Source organism: Pteronotus mesoamericanus, unplaced genomic scaffold (assembly GCF_021234165.1).
Source record: "Pteronotus mesoamericanus isolate MK-2021 breed Mesoamerican mustached bat unplaced genomic scaffold, CSHL_Meso_final contig_163, whole genome shotgun sequence".
NCBI classification, from domain to species: domain Eukaryota; kingdom Metazoa; phylum Chordata; class Mammalia; order Chiroptera; family Mormoopidae; genus Pteronotus; species Pteronotus mesoamericanus.
In genome coordinates, this window is record NW_026555064.1 from 10,253,341 (window position 1) to 10,261,051 (window position 7,711).

Genomic DNA, 7,711 nt, shown 5'->3' on the forward strand with positions numbered 1-7,711 from the left:
GATTGCCTTACAATAAATGTGGAAAGAGCTACTAGCTCCATTCTGAGGTTGCTAGGGCTACAGGATGAAAACTCTTCTATGGTACTTACTGTACTTTTTTTTTAAAAAAAGCATACATTTACAGGTATCTTGCTCAGGTCTCTACATGCTTTCCTTCACATCTTTGTTAGTAGCCTAGGGAGGACAGGGTAGCGTTTTGGTTCAGCGGTGCTCCGGGGAGCCTTTTCACCTTTGGAACAGCATCAGTTTCCATGAGAACTGTAGCTGCAGGCGGATTCCAGTGCACTTACACGTGCCACCTCACATTATTGTGGCTTTACTGTTCCTGAGAACCTGTTTCCCACATATTTATACATGACTTTTCCTGACAGTGACTGGCTTTTTCCAAAGCTGAAAGTTGAACAGAAATGCCCAATATGTTCATATTAATCCTCAAAATTCTTTCAAAACTCAAGCCAATATAATAAAGTTGTCAATGTGAGGGCTTCTATAAGTATTGGCAAAGACATTTCTTATCCGACGATAACTCACTTCAAAAGTTTACCCATGAAAGCAGCGGTAATAAAGCAGGGTTCCGTCTGAACTTTTTCATACCTGTTGGCATTTTGGTTATAGTAATAATTTTCTGCTTCTCCTTACAAGTCAATTTCCTGTTTCCCCATAACTCGGTATTAACAGGAAGCAGAATTTCTCATATTTTTGTCAGTGTACGCAGTTGGCCATCATCTGGACTGTGTGGATGAGTTTGCCTAGCCAAGTTTGCGGTCTAATAGGACTATCTGGCTAAAAATATATGCTATAAAAATAAAGAAAGTTGTTGGGGGAGGGGGACTTAGTAGATACAAAGACTTATAAAGCTATAGAGTTTAAGATAGTTGACATAGTGGATGGATAAACAAATAGCCAATAGAAAAGAACAGGGGACTGAGAAAGGCCACAAGCATGTGGAATGGGCCTGCATGACTGACCAGAAATCAGTGAGGAAATGATGAACTTAGTGGTACAGGGACTACTGGGCATCAACATAGAAAGATACATAAAATTAGCCCCTTGCCTCACAATACACACACACAAAATTCAAAATGAGTTAACAATTTATAAGTGAGAAGAAAATTTCTTAAGTTTTTGGAAGAAAATCCTTCTTTGATTTCAGGGAAGGGCAGGACACCTCCATCTGAACAAGGACACAAAATGCCCCGCAGCCCACAGACAGCGCCAGCACACATGCGCACTCCGAGTTAGGCAACGATGACCAGGGAAGTGTAGTTGTACATTTGTTACTCACTTATAATTATTTACCTTTCTGGACTTCAAAAGTATTTACAGTAACTTGCATAAGTCCCATTCATAGTGTGTGAAAATTATCATAGGAAAATATAAAAACAGGCAGATAGAATAGATGATAATTATAGATTCATGAATAATTTTATGGAATAGAAGCTCTTCTTGCACCTTAAACCTCCCACTTAAAGTTAACCACTCACTACACTGACTTCAGTTGTAATTTTAGTTTTAAAGAAGCATGGATATTTTATTTCCTTACCATGGAAAAGAAATACAGTTATGAAAATTCACCCAATTACGATGAGAATGAGTCCTACTTAGGACACCTCAAAATCTTAGGGCTTAGTGAAAGCCACACAGAGAATCCTTTTTCTGCCTCCTTGCATGAGTCCCAGAGAAGTCTGTCAGAGTCCCAGAAAACACAAATAAATGTATTTTGAGGAAGGTACTTCTGGTTCCCTATCGTAGCCTCCACACTAAGAAAAGATAGAACCAGCTACCACCTCCGGTCATTACAGACTCGATGCAGAGCTGCAAGTGTCAGCCGAAGTGTTCTCCACAGCGAGAAGACACAGAAAGGAGCTGCCTTTCCCCTTCCTTTGGTCTGCTGGGACACAGGAGGACAGAGCGGATCCTCGTAGTCCCAGAAGCAACCGATAAATAACTCAATGAAAGAGGTGTCTAACTATGTTAGAATAGATAGAGGGGTAACAGTTGTTGTTTTTTTCCTCTTTGGAATTTTAAGAATGAGACATTACTTACTTCTTTCCCCTTTGGCCAAGTTTTAATTAAAAAAAAAATTCCTTTTCTCTGAATGGTTGGAAAATATTTGATTTTCTTCCAGGCATTTTATTGAAGTAATTTCCTGTTTTACTTTCAAAAATGTTAAATGTGGGATGGGGATAAAGAAAGAGCTACCAAACGTTAGGACAAATAATCCTTATATAAGGTTGAATCTAAAGTACCAAGAGAAGTACAGACTTGAAATCTTTTATCATTGGTTAAAAAAGATGGGACGAAAAACATAAAAATCTGTCACTTGATCACTTTACAACTAGTATGGAAAAGAGCTTCCAGCTCCATTCTGAGGTTGCCAGGGCTACAGGAAGAAAACTGTCCTGTGGTTCCTTTCTGATGTCTGCTCCAGGTTCTGCCACTGGCTGAGTGATCAAAGACTGGTGGTTACTCTGGGCTGGATCTGTGTTTGTCTGTCAAATGGCAATTTAAGAACGATTTTTCTCCTTAGCTGTAGGGGTTGCAGATTTGAGACTAGATTCTCATTTTGAGGGGTGGGGGCAGATCAAGAGGGAATTGGGAATGCTGAACTTAGAAGAGAAGAAACGGGCCCACATTCTCCAGAAGAGTGCCTGGTTATAATTTTCTGCCAGTCATTTCAAACCCTGCCATACAGCAAAAACTCTTGCTGAAAATGGAAGGAAGGGTGATTATCTTCATTCTCAGATCTTTCTGAGCATGAGAACAGAACCAAAGTGATTTCTCAGTGTCCTCTGGGAGAGAAGAAACTGAATGAAAACTGAACCATGCTTCTCAGTTTTTTTTCAATGACTCCTGAACGACTTTGCTGTATCAAGTCTTGTTGATGGGGTTCTCTGAGCAACTTTTTTTTTTTAATTTAGTCAAATTGATTCACTACTTTTCACAACCCTGAAAAACATTTTTTAATGAAGAGATACATTTTTAAAAATATCATTCTTTGAAAGACATTTCCTGACATCCTTCTTACCTTCTAACCCGCCCCCCAAACCCCCAAAACTCTATGCAAGACTACAACTGTGTTTCTGGGTCACCCAAAGCTATCAGTTCTGTTTCTGAAATCTGGCATATCTCTGCCTAAAACTCTCTGTGCTGTATGCTGAAAGGTCCTGATGTCAGTCACAGTTCCAGGGGGACACATGTGACCAGGCAGGGCCAGTTCTACCACTCCTGGTCACCAGCAGGGTGATACTACCCTCACTCTAGACTTTCTAGAGTGAACTACTGACATATTTTCCTTTTACATGTAAATCGCACCTGACTTCCTTGAACACCTGGCTTCCAGACAGGGAGGCAGGGCCTGCCCTTCCCTGCGGTCTCCAGGACTCTTGTCTGCAGCCCAGGACAGCTGTGGTGCCGCTGAGTCCGAGACAGTGCCCAGGCCGAGGGCCTGGCGGGGCTACCACTCACAATTTCATTCCTTCTTCATTCCTAAATAGCTAGGAGCACCTCGTACACAACAGGCACTGCTCTAATCAGATGCCAAGAGAGGCAAAAATGCTAGTCTTCAAGAGGCTTATATTCTTTTGAGGAAATAATTTTTAAAGGTTTTTGTTCTTTACAAACACTCCGGAGAATCATGCAGTGCTGCCAGCATTGAATACTATCCTGGGCAACAAATCTGCACGTTCCTTTGCAACTGGTCCTGGGTGGCAGAACCTTTCCTCTCGCCTTTCCTGTTTACCATGACCCTCGTGTTATCTTCAAAGTAATGAAACACACCATCTTTTTCCCAGTGTGACTGGTTGTCAAATTACCACCACTGGATGTACTTTCCTTCTGAGCTCTGGTTTGCCTTTTTTTGACTGTAGCCATCACCACGTCTCCCACACCAGCAGCAGGAAGTCTGTCTCTTCAGTCGCCCCTCTATCCCCTTCACAGAGAAGATGCAGAGTTTTGGCTCCCGCGTTGTGAGCACAGTTGATTGCGGCATCTACTAGGAGGTTTAGGGAAATCCAGAATTTGGCACCAGAGGACCCACTACATGCTCACTTCAACATCTTGACCCCCGGAAAAAGGGTTTGTGTTCTAGGGTACATTTCTGTTAATCCTGGTGCTCTGCTCTCCGTTTCCATGGCTACTGGTATAGGTCTCTGACAGTGAAGCTGGGACAAAGTGTTTTTCCAGGTTCTTTGCTCCAGTGTCACTCTTAGGGGTGGCCTTCTCAGTACAGCTCTTCCAACTCATTACACACAGATGTTTTTCCAAGGTGTGCCATAGTATCTAAGTAGGGAGGAATTCCTGTCTCGACTACGCACTGTGCCCCAAATCAACAGCTACCTCCAAGGAGTCAGGCCATGCAGAAAGGTCTGCGATATCAGTGCAACTTGTACCTCCCCTAGACAAAATTTTTTTCTCAAGGATTTTCCTCTTCCATTCATTTTAACCATCTGATTCCTACCAGGCTCTCCACAGCTGTCTTTGCCATCAGACATGAACTAATAAATCTAAACCTTAAAAGAACAGACCTATACCGCAATTCCTAATATCACAAAGGTTTTTTTCTCCCATACCTATATGGATTTGTAGATGCAAATAAAAGTGAGAATAGAATATCTCACAGCTTCACTAGACAGCATCCAAGCTGAAATGCTGATGGCCAGTTACCCCTTCTTACCTTAGTGTTTAGGCCCCAGGCCTCTGTTGAGCTAAAAAAAATCCTGTTATATATGAAATATAATAACCATTGTGCTAAACATGAGTTTTTAAAAATCTACTTGAATATTTCCTGAATATTTATTTTAAATTAAGCTCTTTCCAGTTTTCTTGTAAAAAGTAATATATAATCATTTATAAAATTAGAAAACAAAGATAGAAAGACAAAAATATAAGCCATATCCTACTATCCAGAGGTAATGGTACTTTTAATTCCATTACATTTTATATATTTTAACTTCCAATCTCTCAAAACCATTTTAATTAAAATTTTAATTATATTGCCCCCAAAAATCATATAGAAAGACAGAGTATAAAAAGTTTCTACTTTTCCCTTACAATAGCATTTCTGAGAGTTAATCACTGTTAATAGTAACTATTCTTTTTGACATTTTTTACATACATAAACTTATATTTTTATTCTTTTGGAATCCATAGGGGTTTTTTTGTTTGATTTGTAAAATGTTACATTTTATTTTTTTCAACAACTTTGTTGAAACATATTTTATGTATCACATAATTCACTCATTTCAAGTGTACAATTCAATGACTTTTAGTACAGTATTTTTTTTTACTATTTTACATGTACAACTATCATCACATATGAGTTTTAGAATATTTCATCACTCAGCACAATCCCTCATGCACATTTACTGTCAACCCTCACCCCCTGAGCCCTTACCCAGGGCAATACTACCTACCTTCTGTTATTAGACCTTTGCTTTTGGGGGACATTTCACATAAATGGTATCATACACCATGTGGTCTCTTGTGTCTACTTTCATTTAGGGTAATACATGTATTTGTAGAAAAGCACAGAAAAATATTTATAGATGCTTAACGAGTTTTATTTGAAAATAGTCCCTCACAAGTAAAAAACACAAATAAGTTTTAAGTACTGCTAATGTTTGGGAAAAAACTTGAGTAATTAATTATCAGCCATTGAGAACCAATGGAAGATGTCTAGGTTTTTCTGACATTCCGCGTTTCCCCCTAGTGGCCAGGATGAAAAAAGGACGTATGTTTGCTAGTCAAAACGCACAGGGACTCTTCAAGTACTCCTAAATGAGAGACACACCACATTTGGGAATTTCATATGAGAGATGTTTCCTTTTTGTTTATCGAGGGCCCTTCATAAATCAAACTTCCTGGGAGGCATAATTTATCATCTTCTGCAATTCTTCCCACCATCAAATCTACCAGCCTCCTCCTGACAGATTTATTATGGTGTTAAGAGCTCAAGGCACACACGTGCCCAGCTGCCTAAGTTCAAATCTCAACTCTGCCGCTTGCCAGTTATGGGACCGGAGGCAAGTTACCCACTCAGTGTCTGAATTTCTTCTGTAAGATGAGGATGATACTAAGACCTGTCTCATGGGCTTGTTGGGAGGACTGAGTGAATTAAGGTGCATGGATCTCCTTAGAACAGTCCTGGCACATAGTGGGAGTTGAATGACTCTTATGTAGCCTCTGTTCCACATCTGATTTCATTCCTACAACAATAAACACCCAAGCCAGCTCTTCCCTCGGCTCTGCTGTTATCCTTACTCTTCTTCCTAAGGATTTTGTTACAGCAATTTTCTTATCTTTCTCCCTTTGTAATTTCCTCAACTTGACCAGATCGTCCCACTTACTTCCACTTCCCATATTGCCTCTCTGGTTTGAGATGCCATTGTGCACTGGGCATAATGGAGACCATTGTTATGGCCTTCTGGTCGGTCACCCAGCCTGGACCCTTACAGCATAACTGTCACTCAGCAACCTGAGGATTTCAAAATATTTATATTTTAAAAACACGAACCAGAATTTACTTGCTTCTGCTCAAAAGCAATGTTTTGTGGAGCAGGAGATTTGAATGCTGTACGTGATAGACGTTTTTCAGTCAAAAAACAGCTTTCCCGCAGCCAACTACTAAAGCACGACAGTCCTGCGTTTCTAGGTCCAGCACTGTCACCGTGGCCTCCCGGGTTGGGGGACAGTCCTGAGGAAGACAGGCGATCTGATGAGGGCCCGTTTTCACCCACAGCTGGTATCTGGGGCTCGCTGTACTGTTAGTAGTCCTATGGCCCTGCAACTCCCACACTTCCAGAGGGAGCTGTGGGGCCCCAGAACCTACCCTCTGCATTCCCCTCTCCCAACTGCTGGCTGTGTTTGCCTAGGGTATGTGGGTCTGAACTTTGCTGCTGCCTGCTTTAGATGCAAGGACCCTCGGCCAGAGGCGACATCCTTCCTGACTAGTAACTTACTGAGTTTGGATACTCAAAATATGCTTAGGTTTTGTTATTTTTCTTTCCAAGATGTTAGCCTGGGCCTCCATCCCCTCTAGCTTATCTGGGGTCCTGCTGGAGGCCACACAGACCACCTAACACCGAATAACATCTCCCCCATGGAAGGCTCCCGCTGACACGCTCTGCCCACCAGATTCAAATTCCTTGGATATTGTGGGAGGTGGGGTTGCTTATGCCTGCTCCGTGCTGACATACGGTGAATGGCCAAGTTCAAGTTCCACATAGTAGACTTTATCCATTTCTTCACACAAGCAAGGAATAGGTTCACTTCCTCCCTTAGCCCCATCCAAGAGCATTCCTGCCTGAGCAACCGACCAGGAGGGCCTCCGTCTTCCACGCCTGGCCCAGCGGGGCTGCAACATAGACAAGAATTGAAATGGTGGCCCACATGTCCTATGTCTATGTATGTGGGTATTATCAACCAAGTGGACAAATTGTTCAATAAAATCTGTCTTCGGAATAATATACCTTCATAATAATGAAATTAAAATATATATAAAGCTATGTTTTTAAAAAATATGACTAAAAATTGACAAAACATTAGAGGTAAATGAATTTAGTTATTGCATGTCTGGGCGTTCTATGGATGAGTAGAAAATAAAGGCAATCACAATTAACAAATGTTTACATATTTATTTCTCTGGTCTTCATTTCAGCAAAGCACCAGTGATGCCGTTATAATCAAGATTTTCACAATGGTTAGCCTCGCC

The 7,711-nt window shown here is 41.1% G+C and overlaps 1 pseudogene; it reads right to left on the bottom strand.

The window, feature by feature from the left end:
- Positions 1-3,635: 3,635 nt before the first annotated feature.
- Positions 3,636-6,412, bottom strand: LOC129088385 (60S ribosomal protein L23-like; annotated as a pseudogene).
- Positions 6,413-7,711: the final 1,299 nt, after the last annotated feature.